General features: G+C 44.2%; 1 pseudogene; it reads right to left on the bottom strand.

Moving 5' to 3' along the window:
* Window positions 1–555: 555 nt before the first annotated feature.
* LOC119304633 lies at window positions 556–691 on the bottom strand (annotated as a pseudogene).
* Between the last annotated feature and the right edge of the window lie 7285 nt (window positions 692–7976).

Genomic DNA, 7976 nt, shown 5'->3' with positions numbered 1-7976 from the left:
ATAAGTGTGTGATTGCTACTCTGCTATAAATCCTCGAGTACTGTGTGGTGTCAGCATTACTGACCAGGGATGACACCGGAGCACAGAGATCAGACTGTTTGAGGTCTGGTCGCTACAGCTGCTCTAGCTCACTTATGACATGGTCCGTGGCGCCGAAATCAACATACCACACGCCATCTCCTCCTTGCTCACGCATGGCTGCAACAACATGTTTAGCATCGAGAACGTAGTCCTCATCAAAGCGGTGCCAGCAATCCATAACCTCATGGTCGGCCTTCTTGCAGAGTTGGCAGCGAGGGCGACCACGAGAGGAAGAGGAGGAGCGGTGGCTAGTGTTGTTGTTGAAGCCACCACCCCCTGATCTGTTGCCAGAATTGTTGTAGTTGCCGCCTCCGGCGTTGCTGTAGTTGTTGTTGTATCCGCTATCCTGGGAGTTGCCACGCCCACGCCCACCGCCGCGTTGCGCGTGGTGACCACGCCCACGGCCGCGGCCATGCGAGACGGCATTGGCGGAGGATTGATAGAAGCTGGCGCCATGAAGGAGGCTGAGGCGGGCGTCGAAGCTCAGGAGCTGGCTATATAGCTCCTGGACGGTGATCGGCTCCACCCGAGCTGCAAGGGCCGAGACGACTGGATTGTAGTCCATGTCCAGCCCGGCCAAGATCTTGGATATGATCTCCGGATCGAAGAGCGTGACAGCAGTGCAGGCAACTTCATCTGTGAGGCTCTTAATCTTTCCAAGATATTCGGCCATAGTCATGTTACCTTTTTGAAGATTCGTAAGCTCGATGCGGGTATTGATAGCTTGGGCTTGGCTCTGGGCGGCGAACATGTCGTGGATGGCGCGCCAGACTTCAGCCGGCGTCTGTAGCGTGGCGACTTGTGCAAGGATGTCGCGGGAGAGGGAGCCCATCAAGTAGCCTTGGAGCTGTTGTTGTTGTGCAAACTAGAGGGATCTCGCAAAGTTCAGCACCTGTTCTTCTTTCCGTCCTTGGTGATGGTGAGGGTGGCCGGCGATGCCGGGCTCTTCGCGTCCAGATGATGTTCCATCTGCGCGCCCTTGATCTGTGGTAGGACGATGGCCTTCCAGAGCAAGAAGTTGCCCCTCGTCAGCTTCTCTTGCGGCGGCGATCCGAGGAAGGAGGTGGTGGAGTTGGAGGTGGATGATGACGCAAACATGGAGGAGGAGGAGGTGGTGAGCGCACCCATGGTGTTGGGCGTCATGGATGCGGTGGTGGTGGACATGGCTGCGGTCACCTGGTAGCTAGATGCGATCTCTATCCAATCTATCAAGGAAGAAGCTCTGTTACCATGTAAAAGGTTTATGGAAGCGTTGAACCCTTTGCTCGGGCCGCGGTTGTATATATATGCTATATGCCGTGGCTTACAAGAACGATCGAGAGGAGATCGATCGTGACTGTTACAGGAGGTTGAGAGAGATAAAACAGAAAAAGAGATAGAAAGAGATACAAGTTAAACAACTTTCCTATCTCTACACAATATCTTCTAACACTTCCATGCATTTTGATTTACACGAGTGCATATCAACCGCTATTGTTAACTCGTAGCACTCGGGAAAGAGAAACTTATCTATCCACTGCTCAGTTTACGAGAATGTTACTCCCTCTGTCTCAAAATGTAAGACGTCTTTTGACACTATTACACTTACGTATTTGAGACAGAGGTAGTACTATGCTTCTAGTGGCTCCCCCTCCCTTCACACCAATGAGGAAGACATTTTATTTTACAATTCTAATGTTTTAACTTGTCTTCCATTCTTGTGGATCCAGGACATTTGGTGTCATATTCATTCCCTAATGACGCTACGAGACGCTGCCCGTGCTGCCTGCATATCTCATGCCTTTCGAAGTTCTTGGAAATGCTATACCAACCTTGCCTTTAATATTCAAACAATAGTGTTGCCGATGGCATGGATTTCACCTACAGAGTTGATTACATTTTGAAAAAAACACTCAGGCATTGGCGTGAAGACATTCGAACTTGATTTATCCTGTTGCTACAACCCCAATCCTCTAGGTGGCTTGAGATAGTGGTTAAACCTGGCATTGAAAAACTTACCCTTGTGATGCCTGAGAGGGAGGCAGTCAGCTTCCCTTGCCATGTTTTGTTTAATGGGAATGGGAGCTCGATCTGGTATCTTCAACTTACTGACTGTTCCTTCCATCCTACAGTCAGTCTTGGTTGCTTGAGATTGACATGCCTGACGGTATTGCATCTTGAGTGTGTGGGAATTTCAGGGGACGAGTTAGGGTACGTTTTTCCAGCTGTGTTGCTTTGGAGCGATTGGAACTCTCGAGATGCTTCGATATAACTTGCTTGAAGATACCTTTCCAGCTGCAGCGGCTCAGCAACCTGCATGTATTAATTTGCCCCAAACTGCAGATGATAAAGATTGAAGCTCCAAATATTTATAGGTTTCGCTTTATTACATTTGGCCAAGTAGAGGTCTCACTTGGAGAATCATTGCGACTGAAGAACCTAGAGATGTTCGATTGCCGCCCCCTCTGTTATGCACTCGAAGAGCTTCCATCCATTGCGCCGAATCTTGAAACTTTTAGCATATATTCACCCCGTGAGGTATATTCTAAAACTCTTTGTGATCATTTTCTTGGAAGGGAAGTAGGGAACGTTCTGTGATTATTCAGTAGCACTCTTATGCATAGAACAATAGTGATACCTTGGAATATTAATTAACATATGGCATATTTATGCAGGTGGTAAATACAAGAATGGCATTGGCGCCTAGCAAGTTCCTCCACCTGAAGTACCTGAGTATTAGTATTCATGTTCATGGTGACTACGACTATTTTTCTCTAGTTTCTTTTCTTGGTGCGGCTCCCTCCTTCGAGACATTCATACTGAATGTAAGTCACTGTTCACCCTGCCAATATTTTTGAATGCACTCATCATGCAGATATAACAAGTCTCTATGGTTGAACCATCTATTCAAGTATTTAAACTATTGTTTGTATCTTCAGGTTCAGACACAGCTAGAACACACCAATGAGTTGCTTTCTGAAGATCCCTCACATCTAAGGAAGATGCTAGGATGCCGCCATGACAAGCTCAAGGAAGTGAAGATATCTCGGTTCTACCCTTCAAAGAGCTTGGTTGAGCTGACGTGCCATATTCTCGAAACCACATCACCACTGGAGTGCCTTACACTGGACACCGCCGGTGGTGGTCTCCGGTGTTCTGACCGCGAGTTCTGTAAGTGTTCCTTCTTGGATAGAACCAAGGAGGCCCGTAAAGCGGTCCTGGTAATCAGAAAATACATCGTGGGAAAAGTTCGGTCTAGAGTTAAGCTAGATGCTGTGGAATAGTTGTCAATGTGCACACGTGTACACCACTACACCCACAAGTTTTGGGAGTGTCTCTCTTTTTTGGCAAACCTCGTAAGAGGATAGGGTGTTCATGCAATTCGTCAAGAGTAGTAGTTTTTTTTGGTTTGTTTGTTTGTTTGTGTGTGGTCAAGAGTAGTCGATTGGCAGGAGCTTAACCGGTGCCCTTTTTTCAGTTGCCCAGTAGTATTAGCTTGACTTCTCGTTACTGCTTGCTTTACGTTCACGAACGTCGCTTCCAGGTACAGGTTCGTAGAAAAAGCCTAAATCCTGCGTGTTTCATTTGGACGGAAAGGAACCGGGCATTTAGAGCAACTCTAGCAGACCCTGCATTCTGTCGACCCGCAAAACGTGTTTGCAGTTTGCATAAAATGGTCTTTGCAGGCCGGCGTGGACGGCTACAGATGTAGACCCCTCAAACGGACCCGTATAAAAGTATATTCGCGGAATATGTTTTTCTACGGGTCGGCTTTGCGAGGTTTACTTTTTGCACCGCTGCATCTCGCATCTCATCGGCCCGCAAATATCAAATCCAACATGATACAATAATCAAAAGCAAAACTAAACTATTCAAATCAAACATAATACAATAATCATTCACATTACAAATAATTATTCAAATCATCATAGAAAACTTAAATAATGCAATACAAAACTTGTCATGAATACAAATACAAATAAATACAAAAATTAGTCATTGTCCAGCCTTTTGCCAATGGTGCTCAATGAGATCCTCTTGAAGTTGAAAGTGTGTGTTTGCATTTTCAATCTCCTTGTATGTTTGAAGAAAAGCTCTAATGCGGTTAGGGTCTCTACCTGGTTTGACACGGCTACCCACATTGTCGTAGAAGAATTCCAAGTTCATTCCTCTCTCATCTTCAAGAATCATATTGTGCAGGATAACACATCATGTCATGATATTTTTCAAGGTTTTCTTATCCCAAAAACGAGCAGGACCACAGACAATGGCAAATCTAGATTTTAAAACACCGAATGCTCTTTCAATGTCTTTTCGGGCTGCCTCTTGCACCCTTACAAATTCACATTGTTTTTTAGTTTTGGGTTCTTTGATGCTTTTGACAAATGTGCACCAAGAAGTGTATATACCATCTGCAAGATAGTACCTCTTTGTGTATTCATGCCCATTGATAATGTAGTTGCAAGCAGGAGCATCACCACTAGCAAGCCTAGCAAACAAATGAGACCGTTGCAACACATTGATATCATTGAGAGTGTCCGGCATACCAAAAAAGCAATGCCAAATCCATAAATTCTCGGATGCTACGGCCTCTAACACAATTGTTGCATCACGAGACTTGCCACAATACATTCCTTGTCATGCCTTGGGGCAATTTTTCCAAGTCCAATGCATACAATCAATGCTACCTAACATGCCAGGACAACCTCTCCTCTCATTAGATGCCATCAAGATACTCATGACCAAAGACACGGATGATCACCTTTGTAAATCTACGCACAGACTCAATTGTAGTATCTTCACCAATGCGAAGGTACTCATTGGCATAGTCAGCCGGAACACCATATGCAATCACCCGCATTGCTGCGGAGATTTTTTGATATGCACTCAATCCCTTTAAGCCCGCGACATTTCTTCTTTGAGTAAAATACTGGCAATTTGCCTCGCAAGCTTGAACAATTTTGACAAAGAGGGATTGGCGCATTCGGTACCTTCTCCGAAAGAGGTGCGGTGTATATGTAGGATTCTCCGCGAAGTAGTCTTGCATCAATATCTCGTTTCCAAGATGACGATTCCGAGGAATGCAAACACGTCTATCGGTCGATCCTCGCCTCCTCTTTCGGTTCTCGTGTTCGTGCTCCTTCACGGCAAGTGCCATGACTAATGTCTGCTGCCGAAAGTTCGCAACCATGGTTTCAACATCCGAGTCGTCCGAATCGGACAAATCGGAGAGCAAGAACTTCTCGCACGGGCTCAACTCCATCTACATGCGTACTGGCACGTCAATCAACTATACCGCTCGCTCGCAAAAATCACAAAAATATGCACTAACCGATGGCGGATGCGGCGGGTGATCCCGGGCGGCGACGAGGAGGCGGGCTCGACGGTGGTCGATCCCCTGGTGGCGGCAGCGACGAGGGCGGCTCTTCTCGCCGGATCCGGGAGGGGGGGAGGTCGGTGCAACGTCTCGGCGCAGGAGGGTGTGGGGTGGCTCCGCGACGCGATTCCGCCCGCAGATTTGGCCGGAATCGCCGGCGGCGGGCGGGCGGAAGCAAAGGCGGTCGACGATGGAAGGAGGGGGGAGGCGCGCGGGCTGAAATGTCCCTCCCGCCAACTGCTTCTCTATGTTGCTGGGCACCACAGCCGTGAGGGGGAAACCCGCATATTCCCGGGTTAGGGGCGGGATTTGGCCATGTCCCTCAAAAAATTTTACGGACCGGGGTGGGATGCAGAGTCTGATCGGGCAGGTTTTTTTTGCCTCTACCTGCATTATGGCGGTTATTTTACGGATTAGGGACAGATGCGGATCTGCTAGAGTTGCTCTTGGCCTGTCGTTTTATAATCCCGCAGTATCAATGAATACCAAAAAGCAGCACTTTGGACGGAAGTGAACACGGAGGACGCAGCGTTAGGTTCGGTTGTTGCCGTTTGTGGGGGATTCAACTTCCATTTCAATTTTTTTTAAATAAATTCGCGTAGCAAAAAAGAAGAAAAAAACAATCATCTTTGCGCGGAGAACACTGGAAGGAGTAATTGGTGGCTGAACTGTTGCTTTACACGACACTGGAAGGAGTAATTGGTGTTGCTTTACACGAAGCTGTAGCTCAATCTTGAAGGAGTAATGAGAGCGGTACTTTTAAAATTGGTTATACCTCATTTAATTCTTTTAATTCCGTATGTTCGCTAATTTCGAAACTCTTTCAGTCAATTGAGGTATTTAATTTTTGGATTTGATTTACGATTTTGACTAGACCAACGAATTTTCAAATCAATTGGTAGCAACCGGCATATACAAAGATATCAATAATGCGCACTTTCCCACCAACCAGAAAAAAGCGTCATCATATGATACTATAGGCGCCAATATAGTACATACAGCCATTGACGCAGAAATTCATCACTTAAAAATACATTGGTTAGCGGATGACATGGAACCACACCACGGAAGGCTCGTCAGATTATCACATTATAAATACTCCCTCCATTTTTATATACAAGGTCACTATCAAAAATACAATTTGTAACTATACAAGGTCAGTAACACTAATCGAGGCAAAATTAATGGTGTTTGCCTCGTATTAAAATTAATGATAGTAACAAAGGAAGACATTAATTATCCCTTGCATGCATGTGGGAATGAGAAGGATGGCTTGCATGTGCCTCATTAATCAATCAAAGAGGAGTGAGAGCATTGACTTGTTGTGCGTGGGAGAGAAAATACACATTAATTAACACGGCAAATAAGGAGACAAGCTGACTTGCAACTTTGACTTAGGAATGCATTAACTTTTTCCTTGGTATTTGTAATATGGGTTTGTGGCCTTGTATACAAAAATGGAGGGAGTAATAATAAAACACACTCTATCATCTCTCCCACACACCAAACTAAATATACCATCAGTTCCAAAATATAAGGGGTATTAGTATTTTGGAATGTCATTTTTTTAACTTCGACCAAATTCAGAAAAAAAAATATCAACGTCCACAATATTAAACAAAAAATGTATGGAAATTCATTCATGATGAATTCAATCATACCAATTTGACAATATGAATTTTAATACATTTGTCTACAAATTTGATCAAACTTAAAAGGTTTGACTTTTCAAAAAAGTAATACACCTTATATTTTGAAACAGTGTGACTAAATTTTAAAGAAACCCAACAACATACCAATGATGCAGCAAAGCGCGACCAACACTTCTAGTAGAATGGATAGTCTAATCCACCAATGGAGGACCCATAACGCCACTCGCAACCTCCATATGTTGCCCTATGAATGGAGTTGGGGAAGCCAGAATTAAGGAAAGATAGATACTATAACATTTTGTATATTATTTATATGCAATTATTGTTATGAGTATGTAGGATTTATCAATCAAATCTCATGCATATATTTATTTCTATATTCCATCATGTGTGTATCGATCAACTCTCACACCTATACTTATTTTTATATGCCACCATGTGTTACAAGAGATGCCAAGAGTGAAGGTGCCAAACCTAGCGTCATTTCCTAAATAAAAAAACACTCTAAAATATTTTGATTAGTATTGTTTTTAACATTTATTAATTGTTCAAAAATGCAAAAAAGGCAAAATATGATTAAATGTTGATATTTCGTTGCAACCAAGAGTCTACTATAATTGACATCTACATTAAAAAAATTGGGGCACAAAAAATTATGTTATGTTTGCTTTGGAGTTGTTTGAGAGGAAAAAAATCTTGTCATTGCCTCTCACAGATTGATAACCTTAGGTCACTCACTTAAGCGGAAATCGTTGCTTAACGACCTATCGCTATGAGCATCTCTAAGATTCAACCAACAAGTCTTGATGTTGACAAAGACACCTCGAAGAGTTATTACTCTAAGATGTCGGTGGCCTTTTTAGTCTTCCAAACCCTGCTATTGTACA

The sequence above is a fragment of the Triticum dicoccoides genome, chromosome 5A (genome assembly GCF_002162155.2).
Source record: "Triticum dicoccoides isolate Atlit2015 ecotype Zavitan chromosome 5A, WEW_v2.0, whole genome shotgun sequence".
NCBI lineage: Eukaryota > Viridiplantae > Streptophyta > Magnoliopsida > Poales > Poaceae > Triticum > Triticum dicoccoides.
Note: the sequence above shows the minus strand (reverse complement) of the source record. Positions and strands in the feature narration are given on the sequence as shown.